Source organism: Myxine glutinosa, chromosome 4, assembly GCF_964187855.1.
Source record: "Myxine glutinosa chromosome 4, kmMyxGlut1.1, whole genome shotgun sequence".
Lineage (NCBI taxonomy): Eukaryota > Metazoa > Chordata > Myxini > Myxiniformes > Myxinidae > Myxine > Myxine glutinosa.
The window spans coordinates 176,924,895-176,950,010 of NC_136264.1; the positions used below are offsets into that span (position 1 = coordinate 176,924,895).

A 25,116-nucleotide genomic window follows, 5' to 3' on the forward strand; every position below is an offset into this window, starting at 1 on the left:
TGACACTGGTTTTCAACCCATGAGCTTTAATGTGTCTTGAGTGAAAAAAAAAAAAATTCTTAATCGGTAAAACAATGATATGAATATAATTATTATCCTAAAGCGCGGGTGGTACGCACGCTTACTTGCTACCAGGGAGGAAGCGGACAACGCGGTTAAACAAAAGTGTCTTTATTCTCAAGAATAAAGAATACCCCAGAATACCCCAGAATACCCCAGATCCACCTTGTTTGAAATTCCAACTTCTTTCCTGGAAGTCCTGGCAGTGTCCATATGTTTTATACCTCTCCCACCGCCCCCTTCCCACGCCCCCCCCCCCCAAGCCCTCGCCCTCTCTCAGATCTCTCGATGTCTCCATGTCTCTCGGTCACTGCTCTCAAATGTTGTGTTTGTGTCCTTCCCCCTCTCTCCCCATCTTGTCTACCGCTCCCTATGTTATATATTTTATGTGTCGGTTTGTCTTTCTGTGTGATTAATGTTCGCTCTTTCACGAGCCTCGACCTTGTATACAAAAAAAAAAAAAAAAAAAAAAAAAGAGGTCACTGTAGCACTGGCGCGCTCCGGGCTGCGCGCCCAGTGTATATCCTGAGGCCACGCCTACCCCTCGGACGTGGCCGCCGCCCACTTGGTGTGCGGAATGATGTCACCACACCAGTGGGCTTTCGTGTCCGCCACACACGCCCCCCCCAGGATTCCCGCACACCTGGAGGGCCAGTTTGCGGGGCAAACGGATGACCCGGCCGAAGTGCCCTCTGGCGACCGGCGGCGTCCGGGGTGCAGGGATGCCAGCTGGGATGCCCCCGGCTGTACCCGGGATGGGTGCCGGACAAGGGGGCGGCGTGCCGGCGGTGCTGGGCGGTGCCGGGGGTCCGCCCGCCGGGGGGTGGCCCCGACGCGGGGGCCGAGCCACCGGCGGTGGGTGGTCCACGTCGAGGTGGGCCGGCTTGAGTCGATCCACCGAGACGCGGTCGGGAGTACCGCCGATGTCCAAGGTGAAGAATTTCACCCCGGTCTCCAGCACGCGGAAAGGCCGGTCGTACGGGGGCCGCAGTGGTGTCCGGTGGGCGTCGTGCCGGACGAAGACATACTCCGCGGTGCGAAGCTCCGGGGCGACGTGCGTGGGTGGGTGCCCATGGTGCGCCGTCGGCACCGGGGCGAACCTCCGGGCGGTCTCCTGCAGCACGGAGCGCTCCTGCGCTCAAGGTGCCGTCGGGTCGGGGAGGAACTCGCCCGGCACCCGCAGCGGTTGTCCAAAGACCAACTCCGCCGCGGATGCGCCAGGTCCTCCTTGGGCGCCGTCCGGAGGCCCAGCAGGACCCAGGGGAGCCTGTCGACCCAGCCGCCGTCGCGGAGGGTGGCCCGGAGCGCGGCCTTCAACGAGCGGTAGAACCGCTCGCAAAGGCCGTTAGCCTGGGGGTGGTAGGCCGTGGTGCGGCGCAGCTGGACCCCGAGCCCCCGCGCGACCGCCCCCAGAGCTCTGAGGTGAACTGTGGGCCACGGTCAGACGAGATGTCCGAGGGGGCGCCGAACCGGGCGACCCAGGTGGCGATGAACGCCTGCGTGACGTCCGCCGCCGTTGTTGACGCCAAAGGCATGGCCTCCGGCCACCGGGTGGTGCCGTCCATCATGGTCAGGACGTGGGTGAAACCCCGCAAGGGGGGCGGAGGTCCCACCAGGTCCACATGAACGTGGTCAAACCGACGTTCCGGCACCGCAAACGGGGCCAATGGGGCCTGGGTGTGTCGGTGCACCTTCGCGCGCTGGCACGCGAGGCACGTCCTGGCCCAGCCGCGGACGGCCTTCCGGAGGCCATGCCAGACAAACTCGTCGGCGATCAACCTCTGGGAGGCCCTCGTGCCTGGGTGGGACAGGCCGTGGATGGAGTCGAAAATCCGGCGCTGCCAGCCTGCGGGCACGATGGGGCGAGGCCGCCCGAGGGAGACGTCGCACCAGAGGCCGTGCCCGTGCCGTTGAATGGCACCTCGGTGACGTGGAGGCCCGTAACAGCAGTCCGCAAGGCCTGGACGTCGGGGTCGGCGGCCTGGTCCACCGCCATCCGGGCATAGTCGATGCCGAGGTGGACCGCGTGGGCAACGGACCGGGAAAGGCAATCCGCCACCGGGTTGTCCTTCCCCGCGACGTGCCGGATGTCCGTCGTGTATTCGGACACGGCCGAGAGGTGACGCTGCTGCCGGGCCGACCACGGCTCGGCGACCTTGCCCATCGCAAACACCAGTGGCTTGTGGTCGACGAAGGCCGTGAACGCACGGCCCTTGAGCAGATGGCAGAAGTGCCTGACCGCCAGGTGGAGCCCGAGCAACTCACGGTCGAAGGTACTGTACCGGCGTTCGGGCGGGCGAAGCTGCCGGCTGAAGAATGCCAGCGGTTGCCAAGCTCCACGCACCCATTGCTCATGCACCGCGCCCACCGCATAGTCCGAGGCGTCGGTGGTGAGGGCGATCGGTGCATCGGGCGCCGGGTGCGCGAGCATGGTGGCGTTAGCCAAGGCGAGCTTCGCGCCCACGAACGCCGCGTCCATCTGCTCGGTCCAGGTGACATCACCTTTGCCCGGCTTCCCCCGGAGGGCCTCGTGCAGGGGGCGCAGGAGCTGGGCGTTGCGGGGCAGTAAACGGTGGTAAACGTTTACCATGCCCAGGAACTCCTGGAGCCCCCTGATCGTGCGGGGGCGCGGAAACCCCTTCACCGCCTCCACCTTGGCCGGTAGGGGGACGACCCCGTGCCTGGTGACGCGGTGCCCCAAAATGTCGATTTTGACGACACCGAACCGGCACTTGGCGGGGTTCACGATCAGGCCGTGCTGGCCCAGACGTTCGAAGAGCGTGCGGAGATGGTGTAGGTGCTCTTCGCGGGACGCGCTGGTGACGAGGACGTCGTCCAGGTATACGTACACAAAATCTAAGTCGCGCAAGACGCTGTCCATGAGGCGCTGGAACGCCTGAGCCGCATTCTTCAAACCGAAGGGCATCCGAAAAAATTCGAAAAGACCGAACGGCGTGATGACAGCCGTCTTCGGGATGTCCTCCGGCCTGACGGGTACCTGATGGTAACTGCGTATGAGGTCCACCTTCGAGAAGAAGGACATATTCGCCAAGTGGGTGGAAAAGTCCTGAATATTGGGGACGGGGTAGCGGTCGGGGGTGGTGGCGTCGTTGAGACGGCGGTAGTCCCCGCACGGTCGCCATCCCCCGCCGGGCTTGGGCACGATGTGCAGCGGCGACGCCCACGCGCTCTCGGAGTGCCGCACGATGCCGAGCCGCTCCAGTGTAGCAAACTCCGCTTTAGCTACCGCGAGCTTCGTCGGCTCGAGGCGGCGTGCCCGGGCGTAGACCGGTGGCCCGGCGGTGGGGATGTGGTGTTCCACCCCGTGCTTGACGGTCCCCGCCGAGAAGGTGGGCCTCGTGAGGGCCGGGAAACCCACGAGGAGGCGGGTGAATTCGTTCGCTGCCGGAAGCGTGCAGATGAACCTGGCCGGAACAGAACCGCTCAGCAAGCCGCTCGGCGAGCCGCTCGATGAGCCGCTCAGTGAGCTGCTCAACGAGGCGGGCAGCGCGCACACGAGCGAGCTGAATGTCTCAGCCTGGACAAGCCTTCTGTGCTTGACGTCGACCAACAGGCCATTGGCACAGAGGAAGTCCGCGCCGAGCAGTGCCATAGGCACGTCGGCAGTGACGAACGACCACCGGAAAACCTGCCTTCCGAACCGCAGAGAAAGGCAGCGTTTTCCGTACGTGTGAATGGGCGTACCGTTGGCAGCAAGCAGCGCGGGGCCCCGGCCCGCGGACTGCTTGTCGGACGTACCGGCGGGAACGACACTCACCTGCGCTCCCGTGTCGCACAGGTAACGGCGCCCGGATAAGGTGTCCGTTATGTATATGAGGCTGTTTAATCGGCCGGCGCTCAGTGCCACTACCGAGGGCCGGCCCGGGCGTTTTCCGACCTGCCGAATGAGCATGGCGGGCGACATTGCCGAGCCTCGTGGCCGAACCTAGCGTGGAAATGGCACCAGGTTTGCGGCGAAGCCAGAGGCCGCGGTTTCCGCGGTGGTGGTGAGCGGGGCATGGCGGCCGCCACGAGGCGCCCCTCGGAGCAGGGGTGGGCACCCGCAGGAGGTTCGGGCTCGGGAGCCACTACGGCCGCACCGAAACTCTCCCGCGTGTCCAAAGCCGCGTAGTACTTGTCGGCCTCGGCCGTGAACGCACGGGGTTCCGTCGTCGCGGAACCGGCCAACGCGAGGCGGACTCGTGCTGGCAGCTGGCGTCGAAATAACGCCCGGAATAGAGCGTTCGGGGTTTCGTCGCCCATGAGCGACAGCATATGGTCCATTCGGACCAACTGTCGCGTGTCACCGAGCTCGGGGAGGTCCAAGAGGCGATCAGCCCGTGCGTCCACGGTGAGGCCGAACGTGGCGAGGAGGAGACGCTTGATCGCCCCGTACCTGTCGTGGGCCGGTGGGTTCCTCAGGACCGACACGACGCGGGCGGCCGCGCCGGCCCCGAGGGAGGCGACCACGTGGCAGTAGCGTGTCTCGTCCGCCGTGATGCGTCGAAGCCTGAACTGGGCTTCGGCCTGCAGGAACCAGATCTCCGCCTGAGCTTCCCAGAACTCGGGGAGCTTCATTGCTACCGCGTTGGTTGCCATGTCGGGTGGTCAGCGACGGCTGACCAGAACGTCGGAGTCACCAATTAAAGCACGGTGCTATGCACGCTTACTTGCTACCAAGGAGGAAGCGGCCAACGCGGTTAAACAAAAGAGTCTTTATTCTCAAGAGGTCACTGTAGCACTGACGCGCTCCGGGCTGCGCGCCCAGTGTATATCCTGAGGCCACGCCTACCCCTCGGGTGTGGCTGCCGCCCACTTGGTGCGCGGAATGATGTCACCACGCCAGTGGGCTTTCGTTTCCGCCACAATCCCATGGGCTGTTGAAAATGTTGTCTGATGGCGACACTATGCAAAACAGTCCCTCAAAACCCCCCTTTTTTATATATTTGAGGACTCAACAATCGGCATTCATGAAAAATATTAACATACTCCTTATAATTAATATATTGTGTTTTATGAGAGCCTGGGTATCTCAGATGGTAGAGCGTCAGACCTTTAATCTGACGGTACCAGGGTTCAAGTCCCTGCTTGGGCATAGCTTTTTTGCCCCCATTGGACTGAGATTGGGTCGCGTCTGTCCGGAACCATATGTCGGACATTTATGGACCGATTTTGTTTTTTCTTTGCAAGAAGATAACACATGATGAAATACATGTGTGCATCATTTTGTTTCGAGATCAAATGAAAGATGTCCCACTGGTGTCCATTTTGTTACTTGAACGTGTTTGTTGTTCAAACGTTTCTCCAACCATTTATTGAACATGCATGGACTGATTTTGTTCAAACTTGGCACAAAGACAATGGATGAGAGTATACATATGCAGAAGATTTTGTTTTGTAATCCGACAAAAGATTGCCAACTGGCGGACAAAATTATTGCAACCACTGTGGATGACATTTTATGTCCTTTTCTCCGTGTTCTCCACGAATATGGAGATTGTCTTTTTTCATAAAAATAAATTTCAGGACATAAATTGTCGGCAGGAGTACATATTTTACAAAATTGAATGTGCAAACATGATCATGTGTGCATGTGTCATTGAATGATTTGTTACCTGTTTCGAAAATAGTGAACATATCAGTGTAAAATATGTTCAGAAAAAAACATATCAGAAAATAGCAACGATATCAGTGTAAAAAAATCGAACTCCAGGAAAATACCCCAAAAAAATAGCAACCAATTGTGAGAAAAAACAAAGCATAGAAAAAATAGTGAAAAAATAGCAATAAATTTGTGTAAAAAAAACCTGGGACAGAAAAATAGTAAAAAAAATATCAGTGAAAAATGTGTAAAAAAATTATTGTCCAAGAAAATAGTAAAAATTATAGCAACCAATTCTGAGGAAAAAACAAAGTACAGAAAAAATAGTGAAAAAATAACATTGAAATTTGTGTAAAAAAAACCTAGTGCAAGAAAATAGTAAAAAAGAAGAAATTAAAATGGTGTAAAAAAATGGTCCAGGAAAATAGTAAAAAAGTAGACATTAAATTGGTGTAAAATAAAGTCCAGGAAAATAGGAAAAAAGTAGACATTCAATTGGTGTAAAAAACGAGGTCCAGGAAAAAAAATTTCTAAAATAGATATGAAATTGGTGTTAAAAAACAAAGTACAAAAAATAACCGTGAAAATTTAGCCACAACAATGGTGCAAAAAAACAAAGTAAAGAAAAAAGTAATGAAAAAACAGCACTGCAACCAACAAAGTCCAGAAAATACTTTAAAACAATAGGAAAGGATAATCTATTTTTATGCTACTTATTGGAGAAAAATAGTTTGAAAATAGCACTGAAAGACCAAAAATAAAATAAAAATCGTCAAAAATAGGGAAAATATATTTTTGATTTCTGCAAATCCACGAGGGTTATTCCCTTCAACACTCAAACATTTGTGAATAAACATTCTCATGAACTCATCTCTCACATACGAAGAGTGTTTCTCTGGTGAACTTGGGATTGTTTCACTGCGAAATTTTAGGATGACTGGTTTTCAACCCCTGAGCTTCAATGTGCCTTGAGTGCAAAAAGAAATAATTCTGAATCGGTAAAACAATGATATGGATATAATTATTATCTCATGAGCTGTTCAATTGTTGTCTGAGGGAGACACATGCCAAACAGTTCCTCAAAAACTCCCTTTTTATTTCTTCGAGGACTCAACAATCGGCATGCATGAAAAATATTAATATACTCCTTATAATAAATATAGTGCAATTTGTGAGAGCCCAGGTAGCTCAGATGGTAGAGCGTCAGACTTTTAATCTGACGGTCCAGGGTTCAAGTCCCTGTTTGGGCACAGCTTTTTTGCCCCCATTGGACTGAGATTGGGTCTCGTCTTTGTCCTCGTGCGTCTGTCCGCAACCGTATGTCGGACATTTATGGAGTGATTTTGTTCATTCTTTGCAAGAAGGCAACACATGATGAAATACATGTGTGCATCATTTTGTTTCGAGATCAGATTAAAGATGTCCCACTGGTGTCCATTTTGTTACTTGAATGTGTTTGTTGCTCAAACGTTTCCCCAACCATTTGTTGAACATGCACGGACCGATTTTGTTCATAGTTGGCACCAGCACATTAAATGTCAGCGTACACGAACACCTCACTTTATTTCATGACTTGATCAAAGATGGCTGACTGAAAGACTGGCGGACATTTTAGTTGTTAAAAAAACCCAGATATTGAACATATACTCATCTATTTCTCGAACACACATTTACCGATCTTGTTCAAGATTCAATCATGACTTAAATATGCACGTCAATTTTTTTTGAGATCCGACTGGCGGCCATTTTGTTCCTTAAACCTGTTCCCAAACATTTCTTGAAAATGCATGGACTGATTTTGTTCAAACGTGGCACAAAGACAATGGATGAGAGTATACGCATGCAGAAGATTTTGTTTTGTAATCCGACAAAAGATTGCCAACTGGCGGACAAAATTAGTATAACCACTGTGGCTGACATTTTATGTCTTTTTCTCCTTGTTCTCTACGAAGACAGACATTGTCTTTTTTCATGAAAATAAATTGCAGTACATAAATTGTCGGCAGGAGTAAACATTTTACAAAATTGAATGTGCAAACATCATCATGCGTGCATGTGTCATTGAATGTTTTGTTACCTGTTTGTAAAATAGTGAACATATCAGTGTAAAATATGTTCAGAAAAAAACATATCAGAAAATAGCAACGATATCAGTGTAAAAAAATTAAACACCAGGAAAATACCCCAAAAAATAGCAACCAATTGTGAGAAAAACAAAGCATCGAAAAAATAGTGAAAAAATAGCAATGAAATTTGTGTAAAAAATCCACGTCCAGAAAAATAGTGAAAAAATAGCAATGAAATTTGTGTAAAAAAATTATAGTCCAAGAAAATAGTAAAAAATTATAGCAACCAATTGTGAGAAAAAACAAAGTATAGAAAAAAGAGTGAAAAATAACATCAAAATTTGTGTAAAAAAACCTAATGCAGCAAAATAGTAAAAAAGTAGAAATTAAATTGGTGTAAAAACAAAACGAGTCCAGGAAAATTGTAAGAGAGTAGAAATGTATTTGGTGTAAAAAAACAAAGTAAAGAAAAAAGTAATGAAAAAATAGCACTGCAACCATCAAAGTCCAGAAAATACTTTAAAAAATAGGAAAGGATAACCTATTGTAACGATTTTGAGAAGTGTGTAACGAATTTGAGAAGTGTAACGGTTTTTGAGAAGTGTAACAATTTTGGAGGAAGTGTAACGAATGTGAAAACGTTACAATGTGAACGTTACAAAAGGTACGGTAACACCCTGGTAATGTAAATAATGGTCGTAGCCGGCCTCCTAGTTAATTCCATGAAACTTACACGCAGGTCACGATATATCTTTTAAATAGTGTATTTCCTTATTCCATGTAGGCTAAATATGTGTTTCCCACTAGATTGACTTTGCATTGTATCAAACAAAATAAGCGTAGGCCCTTCCAATTTCCCCAAAACCTCCCTTCCAATTGCCCTTCCACATTTTGGGCAGTTTTCTTCAAACCACCATTGGCCACGAGGTAGGGTTGGGGAAGAAAGGCGTGTCTCCACCTCGTCATAAGAGGGAAGGAGTGAACCAGCTCTAACAGCCAATCAACACCGCGGTGAGCGACCCGGTAGGCGTGCCCTGGGAGCCGGCGGCTTGATTTCGCCCGAGGTGATAAAAGAGACTGTAAGGGACTGCTTTACCAGATGAGCTGCGAGATGACTTGGAGAGGCCTTGGGAGATGAGCAAAGAGACTGCACCAAGAGGCGGTGAGATGCGAAACGCTCCAAGCCAAAGAGGAGAGGTACTCGGCAAGGAAACCAGCTTTGGAGAGACGCGCTGAAAGGAGGGAGACGGCTCCACCTCAAGAAGAGGAGCAGGTGTGCCGAACCAGCGCGTGACGTCTACCGCAGTGGATACACGACGGAGGGTTTCCCGCCAAAACCGCGAGGAATTGTGAGCTGCGGCCTCCCGACCTTGCCTCCCTCTCAAGCAGTCCATCTCAAGCCCTACCTGCCTGCAATATTCCCTGTGTAAGTGTGAACATCCTGTCCTACTCGTTTGTCTTGGGGCTAAGTAAAAATGAATAGTGTAAGTTAACGATTCGCTGTGTTACTGCTTCTTCCATCCATTGCTTGTGTGTGTATAATAAAATCTGTTCTTCCTCCGTATTCTTCTTCTTCTTCTTTTTCATTCTCTTTCGGTCGCTTTAGAGATTTCCCGATTGAATATCTGTGGGGCGATCTGGTCAACGTCGGGTGGAATCGGGTTTTAATCAGGGAGTAACTGTTCGGATGCGGTTAAATACACCACCGCTCGGTCAATATAACATCTAAAAGCCGCGTCAGTAACAATTGGTGTCGAGGAGTTGGATTCGGACCTGGGACTAAATTTGTTAGGCCCAAATTTTGGAACACCAATTGTACCATTAGGGTAACAATTGGTGTTGGGAAGTAGAATTCGATCCGGAGCGCGTTTCACGCGCTCGAAATTATAACGGCGAAATTTGATTTTGTTTTACGAAAATATAAAACCCGAATTTTGAGATCGCGCCATGGACAATCAAGGCGATCGGATGTCGGTGGGGGAAATAGACGGGTTAGGGGTAACCCAGGACTTAGGGAAAGAAAGGGAGGAGGAGAGCAATGAGGAGGCGGTTGAGGGGGTATCAGGTGCACAAAATGGCGCTCTCGCGCACGTGGTTACAGCGGCACCAAATTTAGCCACGCCCATGGTCGCGGCAGCCGAGCCAGAGATGCCAGAGTACATGCGAGTCTTTATGATCCAAATGATGGCAAAAATGGATGCCCAAAATGATAAGTCCACCCGAGAGCGAAGAGAAATGGGAAACCAAATGGGGGTAATGGGAAACCAATTAGGGGTAATGGGGAACCGGATGGATGCTCAGGGTGAGCGATTGGAGGGCCAAATGGGGGTAATGGGGAACCGGATGGATGCTCAGGGTGAGCGATTGGAGGGCCAAATGGGGGTAATGAGGGACGAAGCGAGGGGTACCGGTGAGGAGTTAGACAAGAAATTTGGGAAGTTCGACAATAATTTTGAGGGGTTAGACAACGGGATAAAAGAGGTAAAGAATGGGTTAACGGGGGTGGAAAACAGAATGGCTGCCCAGGAGAATCAGTTAGAGGGGGTGAAAAATGGGTTAATGGGGTTAGAAAATAGGATGGAGGACAAATTGCGGGAAATAGGGGAACAATCTGCCAGGGAAATCAAACAAATGGGAGAGCAGATAGAGGAGGTGAAAATCGGGGTAGAAACCAAACTGGATGCTCAGAGGGATGAATTGGGACAGATGAGGGTGGCATCTACAAAAGAGATGGAGGAAATACGACGAGGGGTAAGTGAGGAGGTTTCGGGGCTGCGCGAGGAGGTAAAGCGAGGTGAGAAGCGTTTGGAGAAAGAGGTGAGAAATAATACGGCTAAGTTACAAGGGGGAATAGAAGATCTGACGGAGGAGGTGGAACAGCTGACAGAGGGACAAACGAAGTTAGTGGAGCAGGTTCAAAGGAACACTGCAGTACTCGGAGGGTTAAAGGCGACACAAAAAGAAATTAAAAACGAATTAATAGCGACACAGAGGCAATGTCAGATGGTACGGGAGGAACTGACAATGAGGGTGGACGAGGTGACAGAGATAATGGAGACAAAGGACCGAGAGGTGAGGACGCACATCGAGACGGTCACGGTAGCCCTAGAGGACGAACTTGAGGAGACGCACCGAGAAATAAAAGAGGTTAAACAAAAACTAGAGGAAGTGGAAGAAGAGGTGAGTGAAATTAAGAAGGGACGGACAGAAACTAAGAGAGAAATCCAGGAGGAGGTAATGGAATATGTACAAGGTCTGTGTTCAAATCATGATGAGGTGCTCACTAACCAAATAAAAAGTTTGCAGGTGGCAAAGGAGGTGCGGAGACGAAGTACGGAGGTGAGTGGCAATGTATATGATGTGAGGAAAGCTTCAGTCGGCTTGGGGATTGGTTTGGACCCGGGTGTTCGTGAGAGGCCGTTGGTGAAGTGTGCGACAGGTCTGGTGTGCGAAAAAGGAGGTGTGCGAGAAAGTCCAACTCTGGGGTGTGTGAGGAAGAAGTGCGTGCCAAGGAGTGAGGTTGCTGGCGAGAGTGAGTCGGTCGTAGCGCGTGTGCGAGGGAGCACATGGAAGCGCGGTGTGGTAAGTGTTACAGAGGGTGTAACGGGAGAGTGTGCGCAAGAGTGTGCGCGAGAAAGGTGTGTGACGGACGGGTGCATGGGGAAAGAGTGCGCTGTCAAAGGCAAGGAAGAATGCACACCTGTGGTGAGTGTTACAGAGGGTGTAACGGGAGAGTGTGCGCGAGAAAGGTGTGTGACGGACAGGTGCATGAGGAAAGAGTGCGCTGTCAAGAGTAAGGGTGAGTGCGCTGTCAAGAATGGAGGTGAGAGTAGTGAGAGTGACAAGGAGAGTGGGTTGGTTGTGACAGGTGAGCGAGGATGTACACCTGGGATGGAAGGATGCACACCTGGAATGGTAGAGCGTGAGTGGGAATGCACGCTGGAGTTGGTGGTGAGGCACGTGGTTGGGTGTGCGAATGAGAGCACACCTGTGATTGTCACAGAGGAGGGGGTGCGAAGAGGTGTGTTGGTGAGGTGTGCGACCAACGAATGTGTGCCAAAGTGTTCGGTGGTCAGGTGTGTGACCAAGGCTGTGAGTGGAATGGGTGTACCTGGGTGTGTAAGGAAAGGTACGAGGAGCATGGAAACGGCTGGATGTGTGAGCAAGGAACGGGCTGCGGGGTGTAAGCGTCCAGGTGAAGCATCGACGGTAACCGGTTTAGAGGTTAGAGCGACTTTTAGCCGAATCGGGCCCTCGGTGCGTGCTGGGCCTCGCTTTGAACGGCCGCGTCCGTGCTCCACTAGGCGGAGCGGGCAGCCCGATAGAAAGGGTCGTCATGGCGACCACTTTTTGTTGAGGCAGTCCGGCAGGTCGAGATCGGGACATTGGATGGCTCCACGCCGAGATGGTGCGTGGGATCTCGGCCCGGGTAAGCCCCCGTCCCTGCACCGAGTGCCGGACGCATCCAGCCGCTGGCACAGAACAACCCGCATTCATGGCTTGGCTTTATGAAGCCGGGCTTTGGACAGGAATTGGCGCACCGAGAGGCATTAGTGAGTAGACTGGGTGATGAGGTTAGTGTTTTGGACCCAAAATTAGAGAAAAACCAAATTTGATGATTGGCAAGGGATTGGCAGTAGTGATTGGCAGATGATGGGTAGTGATTGGCAAAATTTTTGATTTGTTGAAATTTGATGTGCAAAATTGGTAGTGAGCGATGGGCCCGGTGGGTAAGGGTGGCATCCCTGCCACCCTTCCCATGGTGGGGCAAATGCGCTATAGATTATGGGGTGTATGGCAGTGAAAACTAGCCCGGGTGGGTTAGGATATTGATAGGGATCTAGCGAAGCTGACATTAGGTAACGTTAAGTTTAGTTAGTGACTGATACCTGTAGTGGGGACGCAGGTAGATTAGTGTGGATTATAATGACGTGGGAGCGCAATAGTTTAAAGGGACGACTGGGAAGCGCAAGTTTCAGAGGGGAGTAGTTAGCTGAGATGATGCCGTGTGTGTGAGGATTGAACAGGTGAGAATGGAACAGGTGTGATTGCACAGGTGTGCAACTGAACAGGTGTGTGGAGCAGTGTATGAGGGAGTAGTGGTGATTGCGTGTTGTGTTGACCAAATGGTCCAGGAAGAAAGGAGGGTGCAGGTGGCACCAGGTGTGAGGGCACAGGTGTGCAACAACAGGTGTATGTGGCTGTGTGGAATTAATGGTAGTGTGGAATATCTGGAGTAGTGGAATGGATGGTCGTGGAGTGAGAATGGTGGAAATTGTGGAGTGGAGTGGATGGTGCGAAGGTGTGAATGGGGGAAGAGTGGACCCCCATCACGGATACCCGGGGCGGGTAGTGTAAGTGTTAGGTAGAGGGTACAGGTAAATTGTGGTTGGATATTGGCATCTGTGGTGCGGATGCAGAATGGTATGTGGATGGGTGCATTAGTGTTGTGGAAATGGCTGGGCGTGTAGCCTGTTAGTGTGTGTAGTTGTTTGGGCACTCCACCACTGTGAGGATGTCGGCCAGGTGAGGCCGCAGGTGGGCTCTGGGAGCCGGTAGTAGTTGTTGTGGATGGGGCCCGAGGATCCGGAGGACGGACCCGGGTAGCCCAGTGCCAGAGGGCACCATGGGGTGACAGAGCCAGGAGAGGGGCTGTCCCCAGTTAGTTAGGTTAGGGTGAGGAGCTAGGTAAGCTCGGGTGGCAACTACAGTGGTGGAGGTGTGCAGGTGGGTAGACCTGTTGGGAGAGCTAGACGTCGCGGCCCAGAAATTGTGCGAGGGCACCGGGAGATGAATCGGGGGAGTGAGACCCCAAATTGAAAAGCACCACAGTTTGGTCAATGGGAATTGGTTATTAGAACCCATAGTGTAAGTTGGCCAATGGATTGGCAGGGAAAGACCCCGGGTAGTGTAAAGTGTGTTAAAGTCATTTAGAGGATAGTTAGGATGAAGGATCTCCTCGCACCATCTGCATCCACTCACCTGAGGTGACAGGTACTCCACACCATGCCATGTTTTGATTATTTTTTATGATGCAAATGTTTGGATTGTGAGACGCATCATGACGTGGGTGTGACATTGTGCGTAATTCCATCTCTCCCTCCTTATGAGGATTGATGATGAATTGGTGATGGCAAATTTTGAAGTAAAGGGATTGTGGAGACGAATTTGGTATAGGGGAAATATGGGGAAGACGTGACAGTAGTGACGAATTTGTAAATGGGTAGATTTTTGTACATATGGGGTAAGGGTAGGGTAGGTGACAGGGGGGTGACGTACGGTAGGGACGAGCTTTCTCACTTCGCCCTCCGTACGCATTTCACCTTGCATTGCCTTATTGACGTGTACCCTTGTGACCTTACCCCTCGCTCAATTGTCTTTCTTTTGTCTCCCACATGACCTGTGCGCCATTGGGTGCCGATGGGAGCGTGCGTGAGGTGGCCATTGTGCGCCCGAGATTCCCAGAACCAGCATGCATTGAGTTGATGTACCACTGTATGGACCGCTGTTCTGCGGCCAAGTACCACTTGATGGACCCCAGGTTCTGGGGCAGGGCACCTCTGTTGGAGACCGGCCATAGTGGCCAGGGAATCTTGCTTGCGGACCTCGGTAAGGTGGCACCTATGCCAAACAGGTGGACCACCCTTAGTTGGCCCCTGAGGCCCTAAATAAAAATGGACACAAGTTGTGCTTTTTATTATTTCCAACTAGGCCGCATGAAGCCAGAAGACGTCGGGAAGAACATCGGCCCAGCAGAGAAAGAGAAGACCACCACCAGTTGTTTTGTTGTGTTTATTATGAACCATGGTGACTGCGCACCGGATGGTGCTTTTGGGTGCTTTGTGGTGCTTTGTGGTGTTTGGTGCTTTTGGGTGCTTTGGTGGTACTGGTACTGGTGCATCGATGCAATGCGTGCTGTCTCCTCCCTCCCAACAGGAATTTCTTTCTCTTGTTCCCTAAAAAGAAAAAAAGAAAAAAAAACACAGGTCCTGGGTTGCGTTGTAAATAAGAAATCACGTCATTGTAAATAATGCTCCCCACCGTAAATGTATAGTTTGAGAATAATTCCGTAATTCGGTTAGCTGTGGGCGTGAGTCTGTTAGACAGGATGCAATGCAATAGGGGGACATACTTATTTGTGTTTTAAAATTGTCACACTCAGGGTCAGGTTAATTGTAGAGGGAATTACACCTACGTGTCACACTAAGTTAAAGTTTAATAGGCCCGAGGACGGGCCTGAAGAAAGGGGGGTGCAGTGTAACGATTTTGAGAAGTGTGTAACGAATTTGAGAAGTGTAACGGTTTTTGAGAAGTGTAACAATTTTGGAGGAAGTGTAACGAATGTGAAAACGTTACAATGTGAACGTTACAAAAGGTACGGTAACACCCTGGTAATGTAAATAATGGTCGTAGCCAGCCTCCTAGTTAATTCCATGAAACTTACACGCAGGTCACGATATATCTTTTAAATAGTGTATTTCCTTATTCCATGTAGGCTAAATATGTGTTTCCCACTAGATTGACTTTGCATTGTATCAAACAAAATAAGCGTAGGCCCTTCCAATTTCCCCAAAACCTCCCTTCCAATTGCCTTCCGCATTTTGGGCGGTTTTCTTCAAACCATCATTGGCCACGAGGTAGGGTTGGGGAAGAAAGGCGTGTCTCCACCTCGTCATAAGAGGGAAGGAGTGAACCAGCTCTAACAGCCAATCAACACCGCGGTGAGCGACCCGGTAGGCGTGCCCTGGGAGCCGGCGGCTTGATTTCGCCCGAGGTGATAAAAGCGACTGTAAGGGACTGCTTTACCAGATGAGCTGCGAGATGACTTGGAGAGGCCTTGGGAGATGAGCAAAGAGACTGCACCAAGAGGCGGTGAGATGCGAAACGCTCCAAGCCAAAGAGGAGAGGTACTCGGCAAGGAAACCAGCTTTGGAGAGACGTGCTGAAAGGAGGGAGACGGCTCCACCTCAAGAAGAGGAGCAGGTGTGCCGAACCAGCGCGTGACGTCTACCGCAGTGGATACACGACGGAGGGTTTCCCGCCAAAACCGCGAGGAATTGTGAGCTGCGGCCTCCCGACCTTGCCTCCCTCTCAAGCAGTCCATCTCAAGCCCTACCTGCCTGCAATATCCCCTGTGTAAGTGTGACGTCCTGTCCTACTCGTTTGTCTTGGGGCTAAGTAAAAATGAATAGTGTAAGTTAACGATTCGCTGTGTTACTGCTTCTTCCATCCATTGCTTGTGTGTGTATAATAAAATCTGTTCTTCCTCCGTATTCTTCTTCTTCTTCTTTTTCATTCTCTTTCGGTCGCTTTAGAGATTTCCCGATTGAATATCTGTGGGGCGATCTGGTCAACGTCGGGTGGAATCGGGTTTTAATCGGGGAGTAACTGTTCGGACGCGGTTAAATACACCACCGCTCGGTCAATATAACATTTAAAAGCCGCGTCTGTAACACTATTTTTATGCTTCTTTTTGGAGAAAAATAGTTTGAAAATAGTCCTGAAAGACCAAAAATAAAATAAAAATCGTCAAAAATAGGGAAAATATATTTTTGCTTGCTGCAAATCCACGAGGGTTATTCCCTTCAACTCTCAAACATTGGTGAACAAACATTCTCATGACCTCATCTCTCACATACGAAGATTGTTTCTCTGGTGAACTTGGGATTGTTTCACTGCTAAATTTCAGGATGACACTGGTTTTCAACCCATGAGCTTTAATTTGTCTTGTGTGAAAAAATAAAAAAAATTCTTAATCAGTAAAACAATGATATGAATATAATTATTATCCCATGGGCTGTTGAAAATGTTGTCTGATGGCGACACATGCAAAACAGTCCCTCAAAACACACCTTTTTATATTTATTCGAGGACTCAACAATCGGCATTCATGAAAAATATTAACATACTCCTTATAATTAATATATTGTGTTTTATGAGAGCCCAGGTAGCTCAGATGATAGAGTGTCAGACCTTTAATCTGACGGTCCAGGGTTCACGTCCCTGTTTGGGCACAGCTTTTTTGCCCCCATTGGACTGAGATTGGGTCGCGTCTTTGTCCTCGTGCGTCTGTCCGCAACCGTATGTCGGACATTTATGGAGTGATTTTGTTTTTTCTTTGCAAGAAGATAACACATGATGAAATACATGTGTGCATCATTTTGTTTCGAGATCAAATGAAAGATGTCCCACTGGTGTCCATTTTGTTACTTGAACGTGTTTGTTGCTCAAACGTTTCCCCGACCATTTATTGAACATGCATGGACTGATTTTGTTCAAACTTGGCACAAAGACAATGGATGAGAGTATACATATGCAGAAGATTTTGTTTTGTAATCCGACAAATGATTGCCAACTGGCGGACAAAATAAGTGCAACCACTGCGGCAGACATTTTATGTCGTTTTCTCCTTGTTCTCCACGAAGATCGACATTGTCTTTTTCATAAAAATAAATTTCAGGACATAAATTGTCGGCAGGAGTACATATTTTACAAAATTGAATGTGCAAACATGATCATGTGTGCATGTGTCATTGCATGTTTTGTTACCTGTTTCGAAAATAGTGAACATATCAGTGTAAAATATGTTCAGAAAAAAACATATCAGAAAATAGCAACGATATCAGTGTAAAAAAATCGAACTCCAGGAAAATACCCCAAAAAATAGCAACCAATTGTGACAAAAAAACAAACCATAGAAAAAATAGTGAAAGAATAGCTATGAAATTTGTGTAAAAAAAACTGGTACGGAAAAATAGTAAAACAATAGCAATGAAATTTGTGTAAAAAAATTATTGGCCAAGAAAATAGTAAAAAATTATAGCAACCAATTGTGAGAAAAAACAAAGTATAGAAAAAATAGTGAAAAAATAACATTTTAATTTGTGCAAAAAAAACCGAGTGCAAGAAAATAGTAAAAAAGTAGAAATTAAAATGATGTAAAAAAATGGTCAGGAAAATAGTAAAAAAGTAGAAATTAAATTTGTGTAAAAAAGCGTCGAGGAAAATAGTAAAAAAGTAGACATTAAATTGGTGTAAAAAACGAAGTCCAGGAAAATAAAATAGATATGAAATTGGTGTTAAAAAACAAAGTACAAAAAATAACGGTGAAAAATTAGGAACAACATTGTTGCAAAAAAACAAAGTAAAGAAAAAGTAATGAAAAAACCTCACTGCAACCAACAAAGTCCAGAAAATACTGTTGCGGATTTTTAGAATCCTGTGTTTTTTTTGTGTAAATATCACCCCCTGTAAGTAGTGTAATGATTCCTTGTAAATACTGTACCTCTGTTTTGGGTGTAAAGGTCAAAGGTCGTCCTCTTAGTTAATCCATCGCAAGCACGTAGGCCACCATATACCCTTCTAAATAGTTATTTCTTATTCTATGTTAGTATAAGGCTGTGTTTCCCACTAATTGACACTGCATTGCACCGAAATCGAAATAAGATAGATCCCCTTACAATTTCCCCAAAACCTCCATTTCCAACTGCGTCATTGCCATTCGCATTGTCAGCGCCTTTGCCTCCATTACGCACGTGGTCAAGCCTCGGAGAAGAAGGGGGAGGAGCTACATTACGGGCGTGGCCCGCACCTCGTCATCAGGAGGTGGAGCCAGGAAGCCCTTGCGCCCAACCAGGACTCGGTGGGCACGGCTTGGTAAGGTGTGGTCATGGCTTGGTAGGGCGTGGCTATATAACCCGTGGCGCGACGCCCCCACGAGAGACGATTGAGGAAGGAGATGACCGAGGAAGCCCCCACCAGCGGATGACTGAGGAAGCCCCCACGAACCAATGAGTAAGGAGTCCACCGCAGCGGAATCCACCGCAGCTTTTGACCACGGCAGCTTTGAGCGTTGATGGCAGTTGCGGCCGCGAAGCAACGCCACTGTGCGGATATGATTGAGGAGGGTCGGCGGCTGCTCACCTCGAGCCGCGCGATCATACCAACCACCCGCATCCTTCCCGCCTTGTGATCCCACCTCCTCGTCCGTCCAGCCATCCACCTCCTGCCATTCATTCCTATCATCATTCCCCGTGTAAGTCTGATTGTCGTCCGTCCTTTATGTTGTCTGGGTTCTAAGTTAAGCCTGTTTAGATAAGCTAGTATTGCTCTGTGTCGTTCTGATCCTTCCATTTCCCTGTATATTACTTTGATTGCTTTTCTTCCTTCAGTTGTGTGTAAATAATAATAAATCCTGTTCTTCCTACCTTGCCTTCTTTCCTTCACATCCGTTCGTCCTTGTCTTTTCCACAGTGAATACCTGTGGCACGATTTGGCCAACGTTTCGGAATCGCGTTTGTGAAGGCTAATGACTCGAACTTCGGGTTGCTAAAAACCGCTCGGCAACTAGACCATCTAAAAACGGAGTTCGAGCGGGAGTCCCTCCCCTGCTTCGCGGTCAGGAGTGGCACTCAGGTCCTTGGGACTTTTCGTAGACCAAATACCCTGGCTGCTCCCGACCAGAAGGAGCGTTGGAGCCCCCAGGACTCACGTCGGTCAGTCGCAGACAAGGGCATTAATCCCCCCTTCTTAAGGGGAAAAGGGGCCAACGTTGAGATCCGTAACAATACTTTAAAACAATAAGAACGGAAAACCTATTTTTAGGCTACTTTTTGGAGAAAAATCGTTTGAAAATAGCATTGAAAGACAAAAAATAAAATAAAAATCGTCAAAAATAGGGAAAATATATTTTTGATTTCTGCAAATCCACGAGGGTTATTCCCTTCAACTCTCAAACATTTGCGAACAAACATTCTCATGAACTCATCTCTCACATACGAAGAGTGTTTCTCTGGTCAACTTGGGATTGTTTCACTGCTAAATTTCAGGATGACACTGGTTTTCAACCCATGAGCTTCAATGTGTCTTGAGTGCAAAAATAAAAAATTCTTAATCGGTAAAACAATGATATGAATATAATTATTATCCCATGGGCTGTTCAAAATGTTGTCTGATGGCGACACATGCAAAACAGGCCCTCAAAACACACCTTTTTTTTATTTATTTCTTCGAGGGCTCAACAATCGGCATTCACGAAAAATATTAATATACTCCTTATAATTAATATATTCCGTTTTATGAGAGCCCAGGTAGCTCAGATGGTAGAGCGTCAGACTTTTAATCTGACGGTCCAGGGTTCAAGTCCCTGTTTAGGCACAGCTTTTTTGCCCCAATTGGACTGAGATTGGGTCTCGTCTGTGTCCTCCTGCGTCTGTCCGCAACCATGTGTCGGACATCTATTGAGCGATTTTGTTTTTTCTTTGCAAGAAGACAACACATGATGAAATACATGTGTGCATCATTTTGTTTCGAGATCAAATGAAAGATGTCCCACTGGTGTCCATTTTGTTACTTGAACGTGTTTGTTGTTCAAACGTTTCTCCAACGATTTATTGAACATGCATGGACTGATTTTGTTCAAACTTGGCACAAAGACAATGGATGAGAGTATACATATGCAGAAGATTTTGTTTTGTAATCCGACAAAAGATTGCCAACTGGCGGACAAAATTATTGCAACCACTGCGGCAGACATTTTATGTCGTTTTCTCCTTGTTCTCCACGAAGACAGACATTGTCTTTTTTCATAAAAATAAATTTCAGGACATAAATTGTCGGCAGGAGTACATATTTTACAAAATTGAATGTGCAAACATGATCATGTGTGCATGTGTCATTGAATGTTTTGTTACCTGTTTCGAAAATAGTGAACATATCAATGTAAAATATGTTCAGAAAAAAACATCAGAAAATAGCAACGATATCAGTGTAAAAAAATCGAACTCCAGGAAAATACCCCAAAAAAATAGCAACCAATTGTGAGAAAAAACAAAGCATAGAAAAAATAGTGAAAAAATAGCAATAAATTTGTGTAAAAAAACCTGGGACAGAAAAATAGTAAAAAAAATAGCAATGAAAAATGTGTAAAAAAATTATTGTCCAAGAAAATAGTAAAAATTATAGCAACCAATTCTGAGGAAAAAACAAAGTATAGAAAAAATAGTGAAAAAATAACATTGAAATTTGTGTAAAAAAAACCTAGTGCAAGAAAATAGTAAAAAAGAAGAAATTAAAATGGTGTAAAAAAATGGTCCAGGAAAATAGTGAAAAAGTAGAAATTAAATTGGTGAAAAAACGAAGTCCAGGAAAATAGTAAAAAAGTAGACATTAAATCGGTGTAAAATAAAGTCCAGGAAAATAGGAAAAAAGTAGACATTAAATTGGTGTAAAAAACGAAGTCCAGGAAAAAAAAATTCAAAAATAGATATGAAATTGGTGTTAAAAAACAAAGTACAAAAAATAACCGTGAAAATTTAGCGACAATATTGGTGCAAAAAAACAAAGTAAAGAAAAAAGTAATGAAAAAACAGCACTGCAACCAACAAAGTCCAGAAAATACTTTAAAACAATAAGAAAGGATAACCTATTTTTATGCTACTTATTGGAGAAAAATAGTTTGAAATAGCACTGAAAGACCAAAAATAAAATAAAAATCGTCAAAAATAGGGAAAATATATTTTTGATTTCTGCAAATCCACGAGGGTTATTCCCTTCAACTCTCAAACATTTGTGAATAAACATTCTCATGAACTCATCTCTCACATACGAAGAGTGTTTCTCTGGTGAACTTGGGATTGTTTCACTGCGAAATTTTAGGATGACTGGTTTTCAACCCCTGAGCTTCAATGTGCCTTGAGTGCAAAAATAAATAATTCTGAATCGGTAAAACAATGATATGGATATAATTATTATCTCATGAGCTGTTCAATTGTTGTCTGAGGGAGACACATGCCAAACAGTTCCTCAAAAACCCCCTTTTTATTTCTTCGAGGACTCAACAATCGGCATGCATGAAAAATATTAATATGCTCCTTATAATAAATATAGTGCAATTTGTGAGAGCCCAGGTAGCTCAGATGGTAGAGCGTCAGACTTTTAATCTGACGGTCCAGGGTTCAAGTCCCTGTTTGGGCACAGCTTTTTTGCCCCCATTGGACTGAGATTGGGTCTCGTCTTTGTCCTCGTGCGTCTGTCCGCAACCGTATGTCGGACATTTATTGAGCGATTTTGTTTTTTCTTTGCAAGAAGACAACACATGATGAAATACATGTGTGCATCATTTTGTTTCGAGATCAAATGAAAGATGTCCCACTGGTGTCCATTTTGTTACTTGAACGTGTTTGTTGTTCAAACGTTTCTACAACCATTTATTGAACATGCATGGACTGATTTTGATCAAACTTGGCACAAAGACAATGGATGAGAGTATACATATGCAGAAGATTTTGTTTTGTAATCCGACAAAAGATTGCCAACTGGCGGACAAAATTAGTGCAACCACTGTGGCAGACATTTTATGTCGTTTTCTCCTTGTTCTCCACGAAGACAGACATTGTCTTTTTTCATTAAAAAAAATTTCAGGACATAAATTGTCGGCAGGAGTAAACATTTTACAAAATTGAATGTGCAAACATGATCATGTGTGCATGTGTCATTGAATGTTTTGTTAACTGTTTCGAAAACAGTGAACATATCAGTGTAAAATATGTTCAGAAAAAAACATATCAGAAAATAGCAACGATATCAGTGTAAAAAAATCGGACTCCAGGAAAATACCCCCAAAAAATAGCAACCAATTGTGAGAAAAAAACAAAGCATAGAAAAAATTGTGAAAAATAGCAACGAAATTTGTGTAAAAAAATTATTGTCCAAGAAAATAGTAAAAAATTATTGCAACCAATTGTGAGAAAAAACAAAGTATAGAAAAAATAGTGAAAAAATAACTGAAATTTGTGCAAAAAAAACCGAGTGCAAGAAAATAGTAAAAAAGTAGAAATTAAAATGGTGTAAAAAATGGTGTTACGGATTCGTCGCTTCCGTCGTTGTGGTTTTCATCCCCTGTAAGCATTTTTGGTTCCATGTACTATTATTGTTATCGTTTAAGTGAAATGGAGATAACTGTTTTCAAAAGATAACAAATTAGTGTTTTAAAAGAAACCGGAAACCGGATCACGAGAAACCGGAAGAGGAAGAGGAGGGAAAAAAAGGCAGAGCTAGTGAGGTCGGGAAGAAAAGCCGAGCTGCTTTGAGGTCTCGAGGAGATGCTGGCGAACGGGGGTCATGAGTGAACTTTGTGTTTCCTGGGAAAGGGATTCCTGTGACAGAGTGGTTATCGCTGTGACAGATAAACCTGCGTGTCGGGTTTTGCGGTTGATTCTGAAGAGAATCGTTGGAGAGCAGGTACGCCTCCAGTACGGACCCGCCCGCCATTTTGCTTCGCTCCCGCAATTTCGTATCGCTCCAGCCTTTTCACCTCGCTCCAGCCATTTCACCGCACCCAGCCGTTAGCCTGGTTTGCGAGTGTAACATGGATTTCGATTGGGAATTTGTGGTTCTCCGTTTGAGAGCCGCTGAACTTTCATACCCGAAGGTGTGATTTCCCAGTCGCCTTTTGGGTGCACCTTTGCGCCTCTTTGGCAGCATTGACTGTCAGCCGACTTGGATTCTGGTCTCGATTCGACATTTTTCTTGCAATCACCGGAGCGTGGATCGACTTTGGCTTGGTGCCGGGACAGTGACTTTGGGAATGTTCTTTTCGCTCACTTGGAGCACAGTGAGTTATTGAATAAGAAACTGATGGTACCATCATTGGAATTATATGGTATTTTTGTCGTGCAATTGAAACATATTGTACTTGTGCTGTTATACTTGTGTGACCTTAATACAATACTTGATTTTGGTATCAATTGGTTGGTGTGGTTTCACCATTGGTGACACACATTATAACACATCTTTCTGCCGTGACTCCTTTTGGGGCTCGGAGGTACACCGTGACCGGGGTTTGGGGAGGAGCACGTAACAATGGCCCAGGAAAATAGTAAAAAAGTAGAAATTAAATTGGTGTAAAAAAGAGTCCAGGAAAATAGTAAAAAAATGAGACATTCAATTGGTGTAAAAAACGAAGTCCAGGAAAATAAAAAATAAAAAATAGATATGAAATTGGTGTTAAAAAACAAAGTTTAAAAAAGAACCGTGAAAAATTAGCAACAACATTGGTGCAAAAAAACAAACTAAAGAAAAAAGTAATGAAAAAACATCACTGCAACCAACAAAGTCCAGAAAATAATTTTTAAAAGATAAGAAAGGATGACCTATTTTTATGCTACTTATTGGAGAAAAATAGTTTGAAAATAGCACTGAAAGACCAAAAATAAAATAAAAATTGTCAAAAATAGGGAAAATATATTTTTGCTTGCAGCAAATCCATGAGGGTTATTCCCTTCAACCCTCAAACATTGGTGAACAAACATTCTCATGACCTCATCTGTCACACACGAAGAGTGTTTCTCTGGTCAACTTGGGATTGTTTTACTGCGAAATTTTAGGATGACTGGTTTTCAACCCCTGAGCTTCAATGTGCCTTGAGTGCAAAAATAAATAATTCTGAATCGGTAAAACAATGATATGGATATAATTATTATCTCATGAGCTGTTCAAAAAGTTGTGTGAGGGCGACACATGCCGAACAGTTCCTCAAAAAAACCCTTTTTATTTCTTCGAGGACTCAACATTCGGCATTGATGAAAAATATTAATATACTCCTTATAATAAATCTACTGCGTTTTGTGGGAGCCCAGGTAGCTCAGATGGTAGAGCGTCAGACCTTTAATCTGACGGTCCAGGGTTCAAATCCCTGTTTGGGCACAGCTTCCTTGTCCCCATTGGACTGAGATTGGGTCTCGTCTGTGTCCTCATGCATCTGTCTTCAACCAGATGTCGGACATTTATGGAGCGATTTTGTTTTTTCTTTGCAAGAAGACAACACATGATGAAATACATGTGTGCATCATTTTGTTTCGAGATCAGATGAAAGAGGTCCCACTGGTGTCCATTTTGTTACTTGAATGTGTTTGTTGTTCAAACGTTTCTACAACCATTTATTGAACAATCATGGACTGATTTTGATCAAACTTGGCACAAAGACAATGGATGAGAGTATACATATGCAGAAGATTTTGTTTTGTAATCCGACAAAAGATTGCCAAATGGCGGACAAAATTAGTGCAACCACTGTGGCAGACATTTTATGTCATTTTCTCCTTGTTCTCCACGAAGATAGACATTGTCTTTTTCATAAATATAAATTTCAGGACATAAATTGTCGGCAGGAGTAAACATTTCATAAAATTGAATGTGCAAACATGATCATGCGTGCATTTGTCATTGAATGTTTTGTTACCTGTTTCGAAAATAGTGAACATATCAGTGTAAAATATGTTCAGAAAAAAACATATCAGAAAATAGCAACGATATCAGTGTAAAAAAATCGGACTCCATTAAAATACCCCCCAAAAAAGCAACCAATTGTGAGAAAAAAACAAAGCATAT

General features: G+C 46.3%; 6 non-coding genes across 6 annotated transcripts; all 6 read left to right on the top strand.

The window, feature by feature from the left end:
• The first annotated feature begins 5,081 nt into the window (after positions 1-5,081).
• On the top strand, positions 5,082-5,155 carry TRNAK-UUU (transfer RNA lysine (anticodon UUU)). Its single transcript has one exon. It is a non-coding gene; the product is annotated as a tRNA-Lys (tRNA).
• Positions 5,156-6,839: 1,684 nt separating this feature from the next.
• TRNAK-UUU (transfer RNA lysine (anticodon UUU)) lies at positions 6,840-6,912 on the top strand. Its single transcript has one exon. It is a non-coding gene; the product is annotated as a tRNA-Lys (tRNA).
• Positions 6,913-16,669: 9,757 nt separating this feature from the next.
• On the top strand, positions 16,670-16,742 carry TRNAK-UUU (transfer RNA lysine (anticodon UUU)). Its single transcript has one exon. It is a non-coding gene; the product is annotated as a tRNA-Lys (tRNA).
• Positions 16,743-19,811: 3,069 nt separating this feature from the next.
• On the top strand, positions 19,812-19,884 carry TRNAK-UUU (transfer RNA lysine (anticodon UUU)). The gene has a single exon. It is a non-coding gene; the product is annotated as a tRNA-Lys (tRNA).
• Positions 19,885-21,629: 1,745 nt separating this feature from the next.
• Positions 21,630-21,702, top strand: TRNAK-UUU (transfer RNA lysine (anticodon UUU)). Its single transcript has one exon. It is a non-coding gene; the product is annotated as a tRNA-Lys (tRNA).
• Positions 21,703-24,359: 2,657 nt separating this feature from the next.
• Positions 24,360-24,432, top strand: TRNAD-GUC (transfer RNA aspartic acid (anticodon GUC)). Its single transcript has one exon. It is a non-coding gene; the product is annotated as a tRNA-Lys (tRNA).
• The last annotated feature ends 684 nt before the right edge of the window (positions 24,433-25,116 follow it).